At 53.9% G+C, this 7,434-nt stretch overlaps 1 protein-coding gene across 2 annotated transcripts in view; it reads left to right on the top strand.

The window, feature by feature from the left end:
• Window positions 1–6,560: 6,560 nt before the first annotated feature.
• The window catches only part of Relt (RELT TNF receptor), a 17,584-nt gene continuing 16,710 nt past the window's right edge, over window positions 6,561–7,434 (top strand). The window contains exon 1 of one of the 2 annotated variants that reach the window (XM_055623276.1): window positions 6,561–6,607. The gene's annotated coding sequence lies outside the window, so the exon portion shown is untranslated. Of the gene's footprint in view, window positions 6,608–6,724; window positions 6,793–7,434 lie in introns of those variants that run through there. The other variant, XM_055623274.1, reaches the window with a different exon arrangement.

The raw sequence follows: 7,434 nt of genomic DNA, 5'->3' as shown, positions 1-7,434 counted from the left end.
GGGTCTGATGATCCCTTCTCCCTTTCAGGATGGTTGGCTAGTACGTACAGTTCTTGGAATGTAAGGAGATTCACTCTGGCCCTGAAATCAAAAGGGTGCCTGCTATTGGAGGCCTGAGCTGGGGCCCGGTGATCTAGACGTTGAAGGCCCTCCTCAGGCGCCTACCTCCCCGCCTCTAGTCCAGTTATCGCATTTCTGTCAGTAGCTACCATACGTTAGCCATTTTTGCTGCCCCAGAATTTCTGTCCCCTCCAGAAGCCCAAAGCAGACTTCATTTTCAGCACTAGATACACAGGGCAGGGTCTGTGCCATCCTCCCAGTAGGCACTCCAGTGAGAGCAGGGATGGCGCGTCGCACTGCCACTTAGGAGACCACCTTCCAGGACATGGGCTGTCCTGAGGCGAGGCGCCCTTCGGGGTCAGGTGCTCAGCCTGTGCCAGCGCGCTGCGAATAAGGAGGCCTTGAGGGAAAGGGCCTCAGGCTCTCCCCCAGGGGAGGCCCCTAGAAGAATTACCTCCTCTAAAACATGGTTTACAGCCTGGGCTGTTCACTGTAGTTCTCTGGGCGCACAGGCCCACTGAAGGCCAGTTAAATTGGAACCTTAGGTAGGACCCAGGTATTAGTATTTTCATAGGAAGCCACTGATGTATAACATTTGTATGAGGAAGCAGACAAACTAGTGTATGGCTCAGTGGACGAATGGAAAAGTCAAGAGGCGTCCGCCACCCCATCAGTTCTTACACTCCTGGCCATCCGGGCTTGAGACGCCACGGGGCGTGGTATTCTCAGACAGCAGAGAGAGATGCCTTCAAGGGAAATAGGAGCAGAGTTTGGTGTGAGGAAGGAACACGCAAGGAGCGTGCAAGAGCCTGGTGTGGAGGGCCCATTGCACAGACCAGGCAGAGCGAGGGGAAGGTGAGAGAGCCAGGGTGGATGCTCTGGGGCAGGGCATGTTCTCTGCTTCACTCCCAGGCATTGTGGGGCGCACACAGTAAGTGCTCAATAGATGTTGAATTCATGATTGATGAAATAAATGTTGGAGAATCCGGCTGAGATACAGCCATATGTTCTTTTGCTTTTTGAGACAGAGTCTGTAGCTGAGGATGACCTTGAACTGCTGATCCTCCTGCCTCTACCTCCTGAATGCTGGGATTAGAAGTGTGGGCCGCCACAACTGGTTTTTATGCAATGCTGGGAATCAAACCCAGGCTGTTGCTCATGCCAGGGCTACATGCCTGAGCCGTAGGTCTTGCATACAAGAGAACAAGTAAACTCAGCTTCCTTTTGCTGCTTGCTGAAAACCACAGCTGGGCTTCTCTAGTTTTTTAAGATTTTATTTAATTGTTATTTTATGTAGGAGCGCTCTCTCTGCATGTACGCCTGGATGCCAGAAGAGGGCATCACATTCCGGTATAGATGGTTGTGAGCCACCGTGTGAACTCGGGACCTCTGGAAGCACAGACAGTGCTCTTACCAGCTGAGCCATCTCTCCAGCCCCTCCTCTGATTCTTAGGATGGCCCTGGAAGGTTGTTGACTATTATCAGAACTGGATCCACATGCTCAGGTCTTGATACATCATGGGAGAGAGGGAGGTGGCCCACAGAGCCACCTGTGGTCACATGGAGGGCTCGCATTCAAACTGCTCTGAGAAGCAACTCCTGTTGATCCCAGAGGAGGGGGCGAGGCAGAGCCAAGGACTATCCCTTCAAGGAGCAGCTTCTGCAGATGCCTTGGGCTAGAGACAAAGGTCAGGATTTAGCTAGACTGCCTCCAGGACTTAGTAGCGATGACACAGAAAGGCAGGACTGACACTAGGGAATAGACTCTAGGCACGAGGGTTTCTCATGATCAGAAAAGTCAGGAAATGTTCCTCAAAATGAGAGGAGACGGAAGGCTAGATTCATCGGTCTCCCACTTGAAGCACGTTTCAGCACACTAGTCTATAGGTCCAGGGATCTTGGCAGGAGAACAGAAACTCTGGCCAAGGCACCTTCTTAGTCCTGAGCTGGGCCTGGGGAGGGGATGAGGGTACCTAAGGAGCAGAAAGCAAGCTCCAGCCCTGGAGCCTCTGCTCACTGGGACCTGGAGGTGAATTCTTGATTCTGCACACCCCGCTGACCTCTGAGAGTCCTTCACATCTTTTGCACACTTGCCAAACACCAACTCTCCATCTCTCTCTGTCCTTAAGCCACAAGATGGTTGCAGGAAGTGGCAAGGGGAAGTGCTATTTTGGGCCCAATTATGTCCAGTGAGGAGCCTTGCTGGGCAAAAGCAAGCAGACAGGCATCCAAGGCTGGCCAGGGGTGGAGTGCAGGACAGAGCTGTGGAGAGGGCCAGGGAGCAGGTTCGGAGATGAACGCAGGCAGAAGCCCCAGATGCTGCGGAGAGGCGTCCAGAGCGAGTGCTGAGTGGCTAGGGGCGGGGGGCAGACTGGGGCTCCAAACGTCAGTGGCCCTCTGGAAGCTGATGTTCCTCACATGGTATCCTCACATGGTATCCTCAGAGAAGTAGAGTCACATGCTTAAGGCGACCCAGCCCACCACTGAAGAGCTAGGACTTCATCTTTATCCACGTGACACCAAAGCCTGTATTCCTCAACTCCCCCTAATTCCTTTCCTCTAGGCTGCTTAACTTCAGCAAAGCTACCTGCCTCCTAGGCCTGGCCAGACACCTCATGACCCTTGATCTGTCCATGTAACTGGGCTGCAAATCTGACCGAGGTAGACCTAACCCCACCAGCCCCACGGCCGACAGTCAGCAAGTTCATTGCTGCAGAGTCCTCTTAAGACGGCCCCTCCCAGGGACAAAGAGGCCCTCAGCTTCTTCTTCCTAAGCACAAGTCTGGTGAGCCAGTAGGCCCCAGACCAGAGAAGACACTTAACTGAGACTGCTGAGCTTCTGAGGGAGTCGGTAAGGCCGGAGTCGGGACACAGTCCCACCCAATGGGTTCCAGCCCTGGCCTGGGTCTAGACCTAGATGTAGGCTGAGCCAAGTGAGTCCTCAACCCCAGTCAGCCCTGGCCTAGTGCTGGGCCCTGGCCTTACCTAGCCCTACTTCTCTGTTGGTCTGAGCCCCTCCCATTGATCTACACACACCTACAGGATCTAAGGCGTGCCAGGTAAGGTAGGACAGGGCCTAAGCATTGAAACTTAAGCTTGTGGGCTGGAAGGATGGTTTCACAGTTAGGAGCACTGGCTGCTCTACCAGAGGTCCTGAGTTCAATTCCCAGCACCCTCATGGTGGGTCAAAACTGTCTATAACTGTTTGTAGTCCCATGGAATCTGATTCCCTCTCCTGGTATGCAGATATACACACAGACAAAATGCCCATATACATTAAATAAATAAATAATAAATAAATAAATAAACTTAAGCCTGAAACTTTAGTGGTAGCCTTTTTGTATCTTCAGACTCAACCAACTATGGATGGAAATTTTATTTTTATTATTATTATCATTATTATTACTGTTGCTCTAGTTTTTTGAGACAGGGTCTTTCTATGTAGTCCTGGGTGTCCTGGAACTCACTATATACATCAGGCTGAGCTTAGACTCACATTGATTCTCCTGCCTTTGTCTCTTGAGTGCTGCGATTAGATTAAAGGTATGTGGCGCCATACCTGGTGGGTGGAAATTTTAGACCCACAATGCTTGCATCTGTCCTGAGCAGGTCCAAACTCTGCCCTGTAATTAGTCCCTAAATAATAATAATAACTGTTTTCATAGCATTTGTGTCGTATTGTGTATTTCAAGTAATCCGAAGAGAATTTAAAGTATAGGAAAGAATTAGACAGGCTGCACACATGCATTCTATGCGTTTTATACAAGGGACTTGAATATCTGCAATTTTTTGCAGCCTGCAGTTCTGAAACTGGAAAAGCAGAGATGACAGTACTCCCACTGGATTTCCGGGATAGCCAGCAGGGGGCGCCTGTTCAAAGACTTCTCAAAACTATTCTGGTAGCTCTGAAAGTGTGACCCAGGATTTCTACCTCAGCAGGCCTAGCAAGGATTGGCACCCCTAACCCTGCTCCTGCCTATGGGTCGCTATGAAAACACGTTCTGACCTACTGCGATCTTACAGTCCTATAGTACCTACGATGAAACGCGGGAGCACCGGCCGTCTCCAGGTGCACTGTGGGAGACTGTGAGGTCACCTGAGCGGCCCGGATTTTACAGAACCTATGATTTTGAGTCTGTTCTGAAGTTGAGTAACTCTCCAAGAGACATAAGGAACCAGTCCCAAATGCGTGGCTGTCACCCTCTGTCTCCTAGTTGCAGAACGGCTCCAGACTCCTGGGGAGGGCTCCTGTTGGAAAGCCTTGGGAGTCATAGTCAGCTGGACAAGGAGCCAGCAAGTCCAACCAGCAGTAAATAATAATTAGGCTCCTGAGAACCAAGGGGGCAGGAGCGGGACACACGGGACACGTGTCCTCCTGGGAGTGCACGCTGTGAAGATGGCCCACAGAAATTCAGAGTGACCTTCTGGCAATAGGTTGGGTGCCCCGGTTTTCAGGGTGACCAAAGCTTCCCAGAGAGTTGATAGAGATGGGCCCGGGCTCTCTTGGGAAAGTCAGACCAGTTGTGAGTACAAAGCCTACATCCTTATTGGACTAGTGAGTGGGACCTGCAATACCAACATCTGGAATTTGAAAAGTGGGAGATAGCATGTCCTGATAGCGAGAAAACATTTCAAAAAGGGCTGAGAGCTGGGTCCGTGGGCAAGCTGTTGGTGATTGGAGTTCTAGAACCCGGTTTAATAAACGAAGAAAATGAAATAAAGGCTTGAGAGATGTCTCAGGGGTTAAGAACACTGACTGTTCTTCCAGAGGAGGAACAGGTTCAATTCTCGCACTGACATGAGGTTAACAACCATGTATAACTTCAGATGCCCTCCTCTGGCCTCCTTGGGCACCAGACATTCAAATGGTACCCAGACATACACGCAGGCAACATGCCTATACACAGAGAATATAATATAATTAAAGCAAAATAAAATTTAGAAAGATGGGCATGGTGGAGCACTCCTTAATCCTAGCATGCTGGCGGCAGAGGTGAGCGGGTCTCTGTGAGCGTGAGGTCAGCCTGGTCTACACACATAGCCAGGGCTGCGTAGAGGGGCTATGTCTCAAAAAGAGAAAACAAAAGAAATCAGAGGTAGAGGACATCCAGGCTGCTTTGAGCACCTCACTGTTCCCCACCGCGGTTTCCTGACTGTGATGTGGGGCCCTGGAATAGCCCCTGTCCCCAGACTTGGGGGACACAACTGACACTGAATCTACTGGGGTCTCACTTTGTATCCCTGGCTGGCTTGCAATTCACTATGTAGACCAGGCTGGCCCACAACTCACAGAGATCTGGTTGTCTCTGCCTCCACGGCTCTGGGATCACAAACCCATGTCACAAGGCCTGCTGGGCTCATGATTTTGACACCGGTAACCTGGAACTTTTTCTGCCTTGTCCCTGAGACCTGGGCTCAGCCCAGGGAAATGGAAACTCTTCCCGTCCCTCTCTTCCCTCAGGTGTCCAGTTCTCCTCCTGGAATTTCCCAGGCTCTGGGGACCTGACCTTTCCTCTCCTTTCTGTGGCTCGGATTCTATGACTGAGCTTGTTTAGAATCCCAGCCCAGCCTATCTATTCCCACCAGGCTTATTTACCTTCCTCAACCTCTTTCATGAGCTGTGATTATCCAGCCCGACCTCTGTCCCCAGCTCTGGGTCCTCCCTGCTGCCCTGCTCTCCTGGCTACTTTGGATCCCTTGAATGGTACTGGGGGGATGGAGGAGGAGGCTGAGTGAACAGAGCTGCCACTTGCAGGACTGACACACTGTATCACACATGGGCACGATTTACAGAGGCCAGAATACAATGCATACAGTGCCCTGACTTCTACAACAATGTCTCATAGCGCTGGGCACTCTTTGTTGTTGTTTTTGTTTGTTTGCTTGTTTGTGAAACAAAGTCTCCAGGCTTTGTTGTAGCGCAGGCTACAGTTGAGGAGCCTCCTGCCTCAGCCTCTTGAATCCTGGGATTACACGTCTAACCCTGGCCTCCACGGGGCATTCTGATGGCTGGCATTGGTGAAGGGAAGGGTGGGACAGCTGGTGTTAGGGGACACCAGGGGACAGGAGGGTCACCTGTCCTACCTATTTGGGGGAGGTACCAGCTACGCTGGGGGAGGGGTATTTGGGCCAGGTTCCAAAGGAGAACTCAGGTGAGCATTCTTCATAGACTTTCTTATTCCTGAGCCTCATCTATGACACTGAGGTCGTTTCCACCCGCAAACAATTCCAAAAGTAAGAAAATTCCCAGGAAGCGTCAGCTGTGGCCCTAGTTACGCAGGTAATGGTGATGGGACCTGAGCGTCGATCAAGTCACTGCATCCCCCCCAAGCCGGGGTTTCTCGGTTTGGAGCACACACACCCCAGCCCCGCCCCAAGGGGCGCATCCGAAAAGCATCCTGGGCGCCTCCGGGCCGTCGTGCGCAACCCTGCAGTTCCTAGGAGGCTCTAGAGGTGGCGATGCAGAGCAGCGTGGCCTGGCGGGAGAACCGGGAGCCGGGCCGCGAGCCCTCGGTCGGCTGAGGGGCGCGGGGCTCGGGGGTCGTAGGTGCGGGCTCTGACGTCGGGGGCGGGGCCAGAGGCCGTGACGCGGGGGGCGGGGCCGCGCCGCTTCCCGGCCGGGCCGGCGATTCATTCAAAAGGCGCGCAGGGTGCGCGGCCGGCCCGGAGCGCTCGCCTAGCGGGGCCCGGGCGCCGCGTCGGACGCCGAGGGGAGCTGGTGCTGCCGGCCAGGTAAGCAGGGCGATCGCGGCCCCGCTCCGCCGCTCGGAGGAAGTTCTCCCGCGCGGCGGGTGCGTCTGCCCCACTCTCCTGCCCCGTCCCCGTCCCCGTCCCATCCCGGCGCGCGCGTCCTCCCGGCTCCCTGCGCAGTCTGTCAGAAGGTGCCCGGGAGGAAGCAGCGGAACTTGGGGTTCCGAGGGGTCGGTGGAGCCCGGGAAACTTGGACTGACACCAGCACCGGCTGCGGGACGGGACGGCGGCGCCTCGGGGCGGCTGCAACGCGGGGCGGCCGGGAAGGGGGAGTTGTGAACGGTGTCAGCCCGTGACTGTGGGTGACACGGCGCATGAGGCGGCCTGGCCCGGGCGAACGTGTGGCTGGGACACTGGGCGGTGACGCCGAGCCCAGCGGGCGACACAGAGGGGCCCTGTGTGTGAGAGACAAGCAGAGTGTGTGATTGTGTATGTGATGGACCCCAGGTCACTGGGGTCACTGTGTGGCCTGCAATGTGATTGGGGCTAGTTGTGAGTATAAGGTAGAAGAGAGGAACTCTAAATAACTTGAGCAAGCCTGAGTCACGGGGTCACAGGGTGCATGTGGGGCCATGTAGTGTGTGTGTGTGTGTGTGTGTGTGTGTGTGTGTGTGTGTGTGTGTG

Source organism: Psammomys obesus, unplaced genomic scaffold (assembly GCF_907164565.1).
Source record: "Psammomys obesus unplaced genomic scaffold, mPsaObe1.curated_primary_1811, whole genome shotgun sequence".
NCBI lineage: Eukaryota > Metazoa > Chordata > Mammalia > Rodentia > Muridae > Psammomys > Psammomys obesus.
This window is presented reverse-complemented; position numbering and strand designations above follow the sequence as displayed.